The following is a 10,100-nucleotide window of genomic DNA, read 5'->3' as shown; positions in this document are numbered from 1 at the left end:
ATCGAGCACGAAGACGTTGCTCGGCGCGAAGCTTCCGGACGGCGGGGCGGCCGAAAACGTCGGCGAAGCTCGTTTTAAAGGACGACCAGGTGGGAAGGTCGGCCTCATGGTTGCGAAACCATAGATTGGCAACGTCCGTTAGATAGAATAGGACGTTGCTAAGTTTCAAGGAATCGTCCCACCGATTGTAAGTGCTGATGCGCTCATAAGAGGCCAGCCAATCGTCGACGTCTTGGTCATCGGTGCCACTAAATGGAGACGGGTCACGCTGGCGCTGCACGCCGTGACAGAGTACGGTGGCAGGGATGGGCTGCGATGGTTCACTCGGACCTTCCGGCATGGTGGCGGAGACGAGGAGCGTTCCACTTCGAAGTTCCAGGATGAGGACCGGGACGGGAACCGAGGCACCTCCACCAAGTGTCAAGGCGTTTATTCGAAGCACAGGTCTGTTGATCTTGGTTGACCGGCGACACGACGGGCACACTCACAGGCGTCGTTCGAAAAACCCCAGCTGCACTTCGTCTGCTTCTTCGTTGACCCGCTTGAACTCGTCCGCTTCATCGCTGCGCTGCGCCTGTCGGTCCCATTACAACTGATATGAAAAGTACAAAGCTTTGCTTCCCTCGAAATCAAGAGTTCGGTGTGAAGGATTTCCTTGAATTGTATACACTGTGCGCAGCAATTACCGTGTCTAGTCAGTGCCAGTAGTGGATTTTGGGTAAAACTGCTATCCTGCAGAGAGCCGAGCGATTTTGAGGACACTGCAGTGAGCTTTGTAAATAAAAATGACAGAGGAGTGCATGCTATTTTCGCACAGATGAAAATCAAGGGTATTCAGTGACTCTTAAGACCTCTTCGATATTTTTGCAAGGACTCGTGAACTCAGTGGCCCAACAAAGCAGCATTTCCTACACATCAAAAATGTACCTTTTATTGCAGAAGAAACTACTACCTCTCAAAAAGGTTTAAGCAAGGTTTTTTTTTGGTCTAGGCTTCCTTTCTAGCTCTCTGATGCTGACGAAAGTCTTGGGCCTTTTCTTAGCAATCATGCTCACACTTCTGGACATTATTGCCCCATGTCAGGCCATGACTAACTACTGTTTTAGTGCCTGCTGAAGGATTAGACTTGGTAAAGCTGCTCTAAGCTTTTATTTCCCTCCCATTATGTTCAGTACCTTCACTGAGAAATGCTTGCAACACATCTGCTGCACTGCACTTCCACAGCAACTTTCCAATTCACACTGAATCCCTGCTTCACGCTTTCTGTCCATGGCTGAAAGCTGTGACATTAAGAGATTGGAAGAGAGCACAGTGGGCCAGGGAACAAACGTGAGTTCTTTATTTACAATACCTGCAGTGCCCGAAGGCATTACGGCAGGGTGGAAACAATGCATATTGTTTGTTTAGGTGTACATAACAGGAAGGCAAGTAAATGCAACGGCATAACAATGAAAACAAAAAAGCAAACTAATGAGCAGCAACAACAGAAATGGCACTGCACAAGCTGCTACACATCCGACAACAGAGCCCGAAGCAGCAATTCACCCTAGGATTGAGTAATTTTCTGTGATAACAACATTAACCCTCTGACACGCTATGTACACAATTGTGTACAAAGCAAATACGTAGCTTTTCTTGAGTGATTGCACCTAGCAGTGATTTCTTTCTTTCAGATGAATTTTGCATCTTTCATGTGGTAAATAGGGTGGTTTTTTATGCTGTAATAGGGAATGCAGTAACTAAAATTTCGCGGAACAGTGATTATGGTAGCACATCATCTGCCATTTTTGTGGAGACATTTTGCCACCAATGGCATCATTGTTTTTCACAATTTCAAGTATAATGTGCACATTTCAAATAGAAATTATTGGCACGATCCTTCGGGTGTTTTCTTGATAGGTCACAGCATTTCGATGTCACTATTTTCATCAATTATGACACTTTGTATGAAATTTTGCACATTCTACTAGTAATTACTACTAGCATTTAGAGCTGGAAAAGACACAAATGGTTTTATTTATTGCCTCAATATACTATTTAAGCAGGAAAATGTTTGTTTTCAACGAAACAAACAATGGCGTTTCAAAGGGTTAAAAGTTATTGATGATGAGAGCAATATTGGATAGTCCATGACGAAGTTGAGCAGTCCGGTCACGGTTGGACCATGGCTATCTTCACTAAAGAAGATAGGGCTGACCAGGCATGGGCGAGATGATCCTTATTTCCGTTGCCCTGGAATCCACAACGCATCCGGGACCACGAAAGGGGGACCTGTAGCAGCAGTGGAAGCGATGAAAACGTGTGCAAAAAGCACAATTCCTTTTAGCATGGTTGCAGCATTGCTGTCACTTTGCCCACCCTTGCAGCACAGAACTTTATGTGCTATGTACCGTATTTACACTCGGAACATTGACTTCTTTTTTAAAATGAGCGCAAAAAATTTGAGGGGTGTGCTCATTATGGTACAAGGTTTCTGTTCTGATACATGCAGGACTTCAGGCAACTATAAGTCCCCAAAAACCAGCCAGCCAGCCTCAAGTTGTGTGCTGGGGTCCAGCGGTGCATCTCGTCGGGTCACAGTGCTCCAGGACAGAGCAATGTCTGAGACCAGCGGCGCGTCTCGGACCAACACAGTGTTGGAGCCAAGCGGGGTGTTCCAGGCCAACGGAGTGTCTGAGCACTGTGAAGTGCTTGAGCTCAGCACTCAAACTACTGACAACAACGAACTCTCACAGTTCGAAGAATGGGTGCTAGACGAGCCATGCTCACAGGAATCAGTGGCTTATACATCTGCTGCACATGAAGACTTGCCAGCAGCCGAGGCTTCACTGCCACGAACAGCACTTGCGTAGGGCAAACGGCATAAAAGAAAGGCCCACCGGGTCGATGAGGTAATAGCAACTCACATGGGCAAGCTTACCGACGCCCTTAATACATGTGAAAAGCTTAGCTATTGCGAACATTTTGGATTAGCTTTAGGCAAAATGATGGAAACAGTACCGGTGGATGCTCGACCTGGGCTGCAGATAAAGCTGCTCCAAGCATTTTCAGAATACACCGCTAAATAAAGCTGTGTAGCACTTTTTTTCCCAACATGAGTAATTTTTTTTAATCATTGCCATGGCAATGTGCCTGACACACAGAATATGAAACTAATAACTATAGGTAACTTCTTCACCCCTGGGAAAGGTCAGTTATCTTTACTGCACGTAGCACAAAAAAACAGTGATCATCCTGAGTCGAGAACATTATGAATGAAGAGGCGTGAACCTGTTCGACGATCCCCACACTGTCTTACAGGAACTCCATGTTGGCACAGAGCAGCTGCCCGTGTGAGCAATGTGATAAAGATGCACACAGACATTCAAGGCAGTAAGATCACTGCTGTCCTTAATTGGTCACCTAACTCATGCCTTTTTGCATATACTAATTTCCTCCTTTTCCTTAACACTCTGCATATGCACAGAGGTTAGTTTCCACAAGAGGAACCATGTTAGTTAGTAGTCACCTTCCCCATCTGTTTTGTATGGAGCATTTGTTTCTCCTCTTTAACCACGCATACAATCAAACTTGAGCAGTTTTGAGCTTTTCTGCCCTGCTCACAAGATTGGTGCAATGTTGATGTCTTCGTCCTGCTTCATTTCAAGCCACTTTAGAACAGTAGAGCCCACAAAATATTACAGTGCCAACGTAATGTCGCTGCTATAACCAATAATTGTTATAAATGGGTTTTAAAAAAGAAAAATGAATATTAAAACATTTCAATCTCGCAGGAAGTTCCCTACTTGTGGGAAAAACCACATGCTGGCAGCTTTGCTTGCTGTATATAAAGCAGATATCTTTTTCAAAAGTATCTTGTTCCTCTGTGTTCAAGTGAAAAGGGTGAGGAATATGAGGGCTCGTTTTCTCTTTGTATCATTAGGTGCGGCAACTCAATTCGAAGGGTGGAGGGGCCCCACACGAAGTGAAACGTGCCAACGTGCGGTCGGCCGTGGATACTCGTGGTTGTCAGAATCTAGCACTTTTTTATCCTGGCTCACAGTAGTAAATTGTTATAGCCATGCAACCTTTGTAGTAAATGGGTATTTTTGTATAGAACACAGTTCCAGGGCTTTTCACTCTTATAGCCGATATACTGTTTAGTAGGCTCGAGCGTACTACCATAAAGTAGTTCCGGAATATCAGTCAGCTGCACAGGTTGAAGCAGCTCGGCTGGTACTAATGCAGTAAAAAGTCTGCTGTGCACATTTTTTCATTTATGCAAAAGCACCCTACATTTATTAGCATGGATGGTGCTACTGGCATGCCTCTCGTCTCGGGGCTGCCTCCCTAGCAATTCCTGGTTGTTGCCACTGCTAGGGGACTTCGCTAGCTGCGCTGCTGAAGTAAGCAGAAAACAAGTCTCTCGCTGCAGCAGCATCAGCATGGTTGTTTCTGGAATGGGTGGGAGCAAGTGGAAAATACCGAGGCTCTTAACTGTCCCCCGACGCCCTTTGGATACCTTGCCGCCAATGTCCTGCCACAACATTCCCAAACACGTCCTCTCTGTCAGCGTAAGTCTGCGCAAGAGGATTCCTGACTGTCAGAAAATTGTGCAAGACACAGGCGGCCTTGACAACATAGTCAACATTCTCAGGGCGTAGGGGGATAGCTCGCAACAGTACCCGCCACCTAGCTGCAGTAATGCCGAAGGCATTTTCAGCACACCGCCTGAAAAAGGAATGCAAAAAACATTTCAGACAATAAGGATCTCAAAACAGACTTATAGCATGTTCAACAAATACATTCTGAAATACATGCTGGTGGGGAGATGCAGACATAGCAACAGAAATGTTATGATTTGATAGCAACATGTTTATTATTTATGTCTTTGAGCTTCCTATTTTGTTTTTATTTATTTGCAATTCCTTACAGGCCCATTGGGCATTGTGTAAGGGGGGCGAAAAAAAGATATAATACAGTGCATTAATAACCAAAGGAAACAAAAGGATACGTACGCGACGCAAAATACTTCACTACAATAATAATAATAATAATAGAGATTTATTCATCACAACGATGAAAAGGGCCGAGGAAAAAAGCCAGCAAGGCTTGACGAGCCCTCGGCCCCTACATATACAAAGGCATCAGCGGAACAAAGAATACATATTGTGCAACAGTATCACAATGACAAAATTAGTACTACAAACTTTTGATGCAAACACTGAATAAAAAGGAAAAATGAAAAGATTATAAAAGCAGACTAATTTTTGAAACACAGGAAATGTTTACAAAGGTCACGGATCGGCGTACTAATTATGTCAATATTTTTATGATGTAACGTGTTTAGGTGTTTAGGCAACTGGAAGGCAATCATTTGTAATCCGTAGTTTGTTCTTGGAGTTTTAGTCTGCCACGGGGAGTGTTGTCTAGTGTTATACAGCTTCTCGCTCGGCGTTAGGGAGGCCAGTCTCCCCAAATAATCAGTATGACGAAGTAGCTCCTTCTTATATCTCGAAAGCAGTTGAAAACTATAGATGTCAAAAATTTTCATAATACATGCATCTTCAAAGTACTGGTTTGTATGCTGGTTGAAACTAAGCTGGAATATGCACCTTATCGCTTTCTTTTGAAGTAGATAAATTTTGTCTAGATTATTCAGAGTGGTCATGCCCCAGACAAGGATAATGTGCTCACCGAACGTGGAAACAAAGCGCGATTAAGGCAAACACGGAAACATAGCAAGCAAACATAAGTAAGAAAACATCCGAATGGCACGAGTGTAGCAGCAAAGCAAAGAACAATAATAGACTTGAACGTAGGTGTGCTAAATGACGGTTTCAGTGAAATATGTGATGAGTTTAGAATGGAAAGATTCTAGATTAGACGCGGAAGCGATGTTGTCTGGCAGATCATTCCATAATCTGATGGCTCGTGGTAATGCAGATGAGTTAAAAGCCAATGTGTCACCATATATTCTTGCGAAACTAAACTGATTATATAATCTTTTCGACGTGCGGGATGAGACATCGAGTTGAAATGAGGTAGTTCTATTGAAGTGCGCATATTTGTGAAATAGTGTGAGGAGAGCGATGTCACGGCGCGTGCTTAATGATTGTAGAGAAAGATCTGTTTTAATCTGAGTGACGCTTGAGCGGCAGTTAAAGTTTCGTGAAATTAATCGTGCTGCCCTGTTTTGGAAAGATTCTAACGCGATGATCATGTTCTTATGATAGGGAGACCAAATGGGAGAAGCAAATTCAAGTTGTGGACGAACAAAAGTGAGGTATGCTAGTTTTCGAATATTAGATGGTGAATTTCGGAGATTACGGCGTAGGTATCCTAATGACTTTGAGGCGACGGCACATATGGATGAGATATGGTATGACCATGAAAGATCTGAAGAAAAGTTAACGCCGAGGTATTTGTAATGTGATACGTGAGAGAGTAGATCATTTTGAATACGGTATGTATAGCTAGGTTTGTTATTTTTACGGGTGAAAGAGATGACTTTGCACTTGGATACATTAAGAGTCATTAACCATGAGTTGCACCAGTCGTTAATAGTAAGGAGGTCTGATTGGAGCGCCAGGTGGTCAATAGTAGATCTAATAGGGTGGTATATAATGCAATCATCCGCGAAAATTCGCATACTAGAAGTTATATTATTAGGTAAATCATTGATATAAATAAGGAATAATAAGGGACCAAGCACACTGCCCTGCGGTACACCGGAGTTAACTGGGGAAAGGTTAGAGGACAGATTATTAACAAATACGAACTGTTGGCGATGCGAGAGGAAGTTACGAAGCCATGTTAAGGTTAGCAAGTCTAGACGGAGTGATGATAATTTCGAAATCAAGTGGCAGTGAGCTACGCGGTCGAACGCTTTGGCAAAATCAAGGAATATACAGTCAGTTTGAAGGTTATTGTTCATATTAAAATGCAAATCAGTAGTTAGTTCGAATAACTGTGTTTCGCAGGAGTGACCCTTTCTAAACCCCTGTTGATTAGTGTAAAAAAGTTATTCTGCTCAAGATGACTAAAGACATGCGATGAAATTATATGTTCAAGCATTTTGCAGCAGATGCACGTGAGAGATATAGGACGGTAATTTTCAGCGGAGTTTTTGTTTCCAGATTTAAAAATTGGCACTATTTTAGCTATCTTCCAGTCTGAGGGTAGTATTCCTGTAGTTAATGATTGCTGAAAAATATGAAATAAAATTTTGCTTGCCACTGGAACTGTATTTTTTAAACTTTTGAATTAATGCCATCAACACCAGCCGAAGTAGATACCTTAAGAGAATTTATGAGACACGTGATGCCTTCTTCAGTTATCTGAATAGGTGTCATGTAGCGGTAATTAAGATCCGGAACTTCCGGAAGGGTGGAATGATCTTCAGAAGAGAACACAGATGAAAAGAAGGTGTTAAATATTGAGGGGCACTCGTTGTCTGAGCTGGGGGTGTTGTTACTTTGTAGAGAGATAGAACTATCATCACGCTCAGGGCATACTTGTTTCCAAAACTTTTTGGGGTTAGTTTTCAAAAGGGCTGGAAGATCATGTGAAAAATATTTGTCTTTTGCAGCAGATAAGGCGGAGCAATAGAGTTTTAGTGCATCACTGTACTTGTTCCACGCAGAAATGGTACAGGCACGCTTAGCAGTCCGGTATAGCCGCTTTTTCTTGTTCCTTAGTTGTTTAAGCCTTCTAGTAAACCAGGGATTAGATTTATCTTTAGTTATTTTGATCACAGGGACAAACCGGTTGATCAAATATGAAATCTTATCTCTAAAAAGTATCCAGTTTTCCCCAACGCATCGGTTGTTAATTGAAGGTAGAAATCTGTGATAAAAGAAGGTTTCTAGTTCTGTGTTGATAGCTGTGAAATTAGCCTCATTATAATCGTGAACCTTTTTTGTTACATAGCCCATAAACTGAACCGGGATGTCAATACTTAGCTGAAGTAAATGATGATCGCTGAATCCCTTTAAATGAGTTACTGATCCTATCGTTTCCGGTGCTGTAGTCAGTATCAGATCTAGTATGTTAGTGTCGCGTGTAGGTTGGTTTACAACCTGGAATAGGTTGAAATCGAGCGTTAGGTTACAAAATTCTGCGGAAATATGACAAGGTGATGATAGTTGAGCCCAGTTGATTAAAGGGAAATTAAAATCTCCGATGAGATAGATGCTATGAGCAGGACATAACTCTGTTGCTTTTGTAATACTGATACGCAATTCATTAACCAAAGAATGACTAGAATCTGGCGGGCGGTAACAAGCGCCTATCAGAATCCTAGTGCAAGATAGTAGGCAGGCGGCCCAGACAATTTCCAGATTTGAATCGGTGTTAATTACGTATGATGTTATTGTTTTCTTTATGCCTAAAAGGACGCCACCGCCTCTCTTTTCAATGCGATCATGCCTGTATATGTTGTATGAATGTGCACCGCGAATGATTTCGTTGTTTGTAATGTTAGGATTCAACCAAGTTTCTGTAAGAATGATGATGTGCGATTCACTATCGTCTAGGAAAGAAGAAAGCAGATCGCGTTTTGGCACTAGGCTTCGGATGTTGGCATATGACAAAGATAGTGATTGAATGTTACGTGCACTCGACTCATGGGTATCATTCGGGCATTTACTATTACTATTGGGCATTTACCAATGCTTTGGTCCAGTGAATATGAATGCTACTAAAAAAGCTTAAATTCAAACTCTAGGTAAAGCTATCAAAGTTACAAAATAGGGATTTTTCTACCACCTTCTTTAAGTAACACATAATATAAAATCAATTTATACCTTGCTCTGCTCAGTCTGTAGTTGAAGACCCTCTTCTTGTCATCGAGATGCCTCGATGGGTACGGACGCACGAAGTCGGTCCTCAGCTGGAAGGCTTCATCGCCCACAAAAGCATATGGCGCTATAGCTGCTGACCTAGGAAGCCTCCCAAGTTTGGGAATCTCGAGGCTTCCGCTGCTGAGGTCACGGCCAAAGTCACAATTTTTGAATGTTCCACCATCACTGAACCGACCTTCACCGCCTACATTTATTAAAACATATTTGTAGTGACTGTCCACAACAGCCATCAGCACTACTGAGTATGTGCCCTGAAATGAAAAATATAGCACACATTGAATTAACAGTGTGGCACATAACACTACATAAATTTCAAAAAACTCTGCTGCAACGGCTAATGTGCGACTCCATGCTATACAACATGGCAGCTTCATTTACGCACTTAAACCTTAGAGCAATAGAAGAAGCTTCTGTTCCCAGAAATCTAGTGGGAGACAGTGGTCGGTACACTGCAGCAAGGCCCTGTGCCTTTTACAGCTGCAAGTGAGATGTTCTTTGAATCTAGAAACTGCTCGTACAGAGACAATGCCAACAAGCACCAGGTGTTATGATCAACAAATGAAATACGAACATGACATGTGAAACTGTAACAGCAAAACCAGGAAGTGTTATTACTTGCTCAATTATCAGTTCCATAAGGTGACAGCTGTCACATCACGTGTTATTGCACCCTGGCAAGAATCTTCCCCGGCAAAAAAACGCTGAGGCGCCCGTGTGCTGTGCGATGTCAGTGCACGTTAAAGATCCCCAGGTGGTCGAAATTATTCCGGAGCCCTCCACTACGGCACCTCTCTTCCTTTCTTCTTTCACTCCCTCCTTTACCCTTCCCTTACGGCGCGGTTCAGGTGTCCAACGATATATGAGACAGATACTGCGCCATTTCCTTTCCCCCCAAAACCAATTATTATTATTATTATTATTATTATTATTATTATTATTATTATTATTATTATTATTATTATTATTATTATTATTATTATTATTATTATTATTATTATTATTATTATTAATGTCTTTGCGTTGTGTTCACTTCACAGTTACCCAACCCTGTTCCAATTTTATTTGCTGCTGGTACGTTACATACACTGTAGCAATGCTAAATGTGCACCATAATACGCTTCTCTTGGTTAAACCGCTCCCTTATTCGCGCTGGAATTTGATGAAGAGATGGCACACGACAGTCTTACTTTTTCAATACCATGTTTGGATCACAAACGTTCCGTATTTGATCAGAATTACAAATGCGCATCGTCTGCA

The 10,100-nt window shown here is 42.4% G+C and overlaps 1 pseudogene; it reads right to left on the bottom strand.

Annotated features, from left to right (window-relative positions):
* Positions 1-948: 948 nt before the first annotated feature.
* On the bottom strand, positions 949-9,073 carry LOC144129963 (uncharacterized; annotated as a pseudogene).
* Positions 9,074-10,100: the final 1,027 nt, after the last annotated feature.

The sequence above is a fragment of the Amblyomma americanum genome, chromosome 1, assembly GCF_052857255.1.
Source record: "Amblyomma americanum isolate KBUSLIRL-KWMA chromosome 1, ASM5285725v1, whole genome shotgun sequence".
In the NCBI taxonomy this organism is placed as follows: Eukaryota; Metazoa; Arthropoda; class Arachnida; order Ixodida; family Ixodidae; genus Amblyomma; species Amblyomma americanum.
Note: the sequence above shows the minus strand (reverse complement) of the source record. Positions and strands in the feature narration are given on the sequence as shown.